The 3996-nt window shown below is 45.4% G+C and overlaps 1 pseudogene; it reads right to left on the minus strand.

The window, feature by feature from the left end:
- Nucleotides 1-956: 956 nt before the first annotated feature.
- On the minus strand, nt 957-1728 carry LOC102870209 (annotated as a pseudogene).
- Nucleotides 1729-3996: the final 2268 nt, after the last annotated feature.

Raw genomic sequence — 3996 nt, forward strand, 5'->3', positions numbered from 1 at the left:
CTACTAGATTTTTCAGGGGCTACAAATCACAAAATACTGCTGAAGATTATTCCATAATGACTGGAGTAGTGTATAGATAAGGATTTGCCAGAAGTTCAGGAAGCATTTAGAAGAGGCCAGAGCAGCAGGGACATCATTGCTGATGTCAGATGGATCCTGGAAGAAAGTAAAGAACACAAGAATAATAACTATTTGTGCTTTATGGACTATGTAAAGTGGTGTCTGACATTGAAAAGAATGGGAGTCTCAGAGTACTTAATTGTGTTCATGTGAAACATATACCTGGCTTTGAGGCTGTTGTGTGAGTAGAGCAAGGGAACACGGCATGTTTTAAAATTTAAAAGGGAAGTTCATTAGGTTGTATTATCTTATATACCTATTTAATGTGTATGCTGAGCAAATTATTTTTTTTAAAATTTGAACAGGGAGAGTTTAATATAAATTAATAAAGATAATGGTGGACAGGAATAGCAAGGGACTGGCTAGTAAAGGTACCTCGGAATTTACTGGAAGTCCACTCTGGTGCGTGTGAGGTGTTCTTAGGGAGGCAGGCACCCTACCTGAGGCATGAAACCACTGTATCGCTGGCACTACAGGTGCAGAAGTCACAGGAGCTGGGCCAGAGGAAGTGGCCTTCTTTCTGTCTCATGGGCGCCCTCTACTGACAGTTGAACATCATGCCAGTGAGCTCAGGTAGCATAGACTGGGATTGTGCTTCTAACTCAAAGATAAGGGTGCAGCCCCAAAGCAGGAAATAAATTACACCCCCCCCCCCCACACACACACTCTATGCTCTCCTTTCCTCAGGCAGAGACTCAGGATGGGCCACACCCCATCGCTCCCCATCCCCTGCACTGAATGGCCCGAGCCATTAGCCAAATGGCAGAAGCATGGCAACCAGGCTGGTCGTTCCACACGCCTGCCCAGGCCCAGCTTGTGCGGGGAGGGGCTGGAAGCTAGGCCGTGGCCTGGCCAGCTGTGTCCTGAGGCTGCTGCTCTGGTGACAGCTTCAGGTCCTGGGTCCAGTTGACACCCAGGACCTCACAGTGGGGCAACATCTCCTCCACCAAGATCTGAGTGAGGCCAGGGTTGGAAACAGCGGGGAGGTTGGAGATGTCCAGCCTGCGGAGGTTCTGAAGGTGGTGGAGGCAGGCAAGACCCCGTTCAGAGATTTGGGGGCAGCCGGCCAACGAGAGCACCTGCAATGAGCCAGCCAGTGGGTAGAGGCGGCTGAGACACCAGTCGTCCACGTTGGGGCAGCACTGCAGCGAGAGCTCCTGCAGCTCCTTCAGGGGCAAGATGTTGTCCAGGCCGTTGTAGTTGAGGGGGCAGCCACTGGCATCCACGCCCTCTACAGGCACCGCCTGGAACTTCAGGACATCAAGAGAGACTGCCACGGGCATCTGACCTGATCCAGTCATGGCCCCGAAACCTGACTGCGCCTCCCTGCTTCACGATGAAAAAGGCACCTTTGATGTCTGGGCTGTACTGTTTGTGCAGGTGGGTGAGAGATCGATTTTGCCGCTGCACCTTCAACAGCTGCGTTTGCTGCAAGAACTCCCTTAGAGCCCGCACCTCATAGAAGCGGTCAGCCAGGAACTGGAGCAGTGTCCTCCTCTTCCCCTGACTGCCCCCGGGGGCTACCATCCTGCTCAGGCCCCGGGCACTTCTGGTGCCCCTGTTCCATACCGGGAGCACCAGGCACAGGGGCACTTTGGGCGCCGCCATTTTGCTACGATTCTGAGCAAATTATTTGAGAAGCTGGATTCTATAAAGAGGAATGTGTGGCATCAAGATTGGAGGGAGTCTCATCAATAAAATTTATTATGCAGATGACACAATCTTGACTGCTGAATGAGTGCAGGATTTGAAGCACTTGTTGCAAAAGATCAAATAATTCAGCTTTCAATATGGATTGCATCTCAATGTCAAGAAAACAAAGATTCTTACCACTGGATCAACAGCCAATATCATGATGGATGGAGAAGAGATTGAAACTCTCAACAACTTCATTTTACCTGGATACACTATTAACATCCTTAGTACCAGCGGTCAGAAGTCATGAGATACATTGCACTGAAAAATTTGCAGTTAGGGACCTCTGCAAATTATTGAGAAGTAATGATGTTGGTTTGAGGATTAAGATGCATCTGATTCAGGCCAGTTTTTTTTTTATCATTTGCTGTGCATATTAGAGTTGGACAGTGAATAAGAATGACTGAGGAAGAATTGATGTCTTTGAGCTGTGATGTTGGAGAAGAGCACTGAATATCCCATGGATAGCCAGAAAGAATAAATATATATATGTCTTAGAGGCAGTACAGCTTAAGTGCTCTTTGGAGACAAAAATGATGAGGCTTTGCCTCACATACTTTGGGCATATTGATAGAAGGGGCTATTCCTTGGAGAGAATATGATGTGAAGAAGGGTGGAGGGTCAGCAAAGGAGAGGATGATCCTTGACCAGGTGGATTGGTGTGGTGACTGCTGGAATGGTCTCATATTTGTCAAGATGTCAGAGGCCTGGCTAACTTGCAAGGTAAGATTAGTAGAACCATCTCAAACAGAAACCTAAATGAGATAATGTGATTACCTTTTTAGAGATAATAGAAAGAGAGATTCGTGATCAACGAGGAGGCTCTCTGCGTCTTCATTTAATCCTCATCCCTTCTCTTGGCAGGACTGTTTTGATATATCGGGGCAGGATCTCGAAATCAAGAAGTATGAGGATAACACAAGGTTCAGATATTTTTTTTATAGGTTTGGTATGAGTCATACTCAACTTGATGACATCTAACAATAGCCACATAAATCACATGTGAGAAAATTTCCCATCTTTCTTCTGCAAATCCCCTGCTGGAATCAAATCAACAAAGAAGTCATACATTTGGGATAATAAGGGAACTCTTCAGGCTAAGCCAGCAGAGATTCATCAATATAGACTTGTAGTTGCTAGGTGCTGTCAAGTTGAGGATGACTCATAGCAACACTGTGGATAACAGATCTGAACCCTATGCTGTCCTGTGTCATTCTCACACTTCCTGACACACTAGAGGTCATTGTGACAGTCACTTTAACAATCCACCTGGTTGAGGGTCTTCCTTTCCTTTGCCAACCCTCTACCCTTCTTAGCATCATATTCTCTCCAAAGAATAGCCCTTTCTATCAACATGCCCAAATATAAATATATCAGACGTAGATATATATTTTTTCCACTTAAAATATGAGAAAACTGGGTCCTGCAATGTACTACAAAAGATACTAAAATATAAACAGGTGGTCTTTATATCAAGAATGAAAAAAAAAAGGATTAACAACCAAGCTTCAACTACTTTAATTCGTCTTCTTAACAGATGTTTTTGTTGTTATGTATTGTCAAGTTGCCTGTGACTCATAGAGACCCTTTGTGCAGCACTTCTGAAGTTTGCCTTGTCCTGATCTAGTCTCGCTGACTCCTACACACCTACCCTCATTGCCCCAGTTACTATATCAGTCCATCTCATCCAGCGTCTATTCTGCACTGTCCCTCTACTCTACCCTTTGAAGCGTGATATCCTTCTTCAAGGACTGGTCCCTTGTAGCCATGTGCCCAATGTATGTGAGATGGAACTTCAAAATCCTAGCCTCCATGGAGAAATGTGGTTTCCCTTTCCAAAACAGGCCTACTTGTTTTCTTTGCTGTCCTTAATATATTCAAGACTGTTATCCAGCACAATAATTCAAAGGCATCAATTTTTCTTCCGTCATCCTTAGTCATTGTCCAGTTCTCTGATGCATAGCAAGAAACTGCAAATACCATAGCCTGGACCACGTGCTTGTTAGTCGCTAGGCAGACATCATTGCTTCTCAGTACTCTTTAGGCATCCCTGACAGCAGCTTTTTCCACCACAAGTTGTTGTTTGATTTCCTGACTGCTGGTGAAAAGTGTGTTGATTGTGTGGAGGTAAGCAAGATCTGACTGTTAAGAACCTCAATCTCTTCTCCATCCATCATGGCT

This window comes from Elephantulus edwardii, unplaced genomic scaffold (assembly GCF_000299155.1).
Source record: "Elephantulus edwardii isolate Elephantulus edwardi_28Jun2011 unplaced genomic scaffold, EleEdw1.0 scaffold00023, whole genome shotgun sequence".
Taxonomy (NCBI): domain Eukaryota; kingdom Metazoa; phylum Chordata; class Mammalia; order Macroscelidea; family Macroscelididae; genus Elephantulus; species Elephantulus edwardii.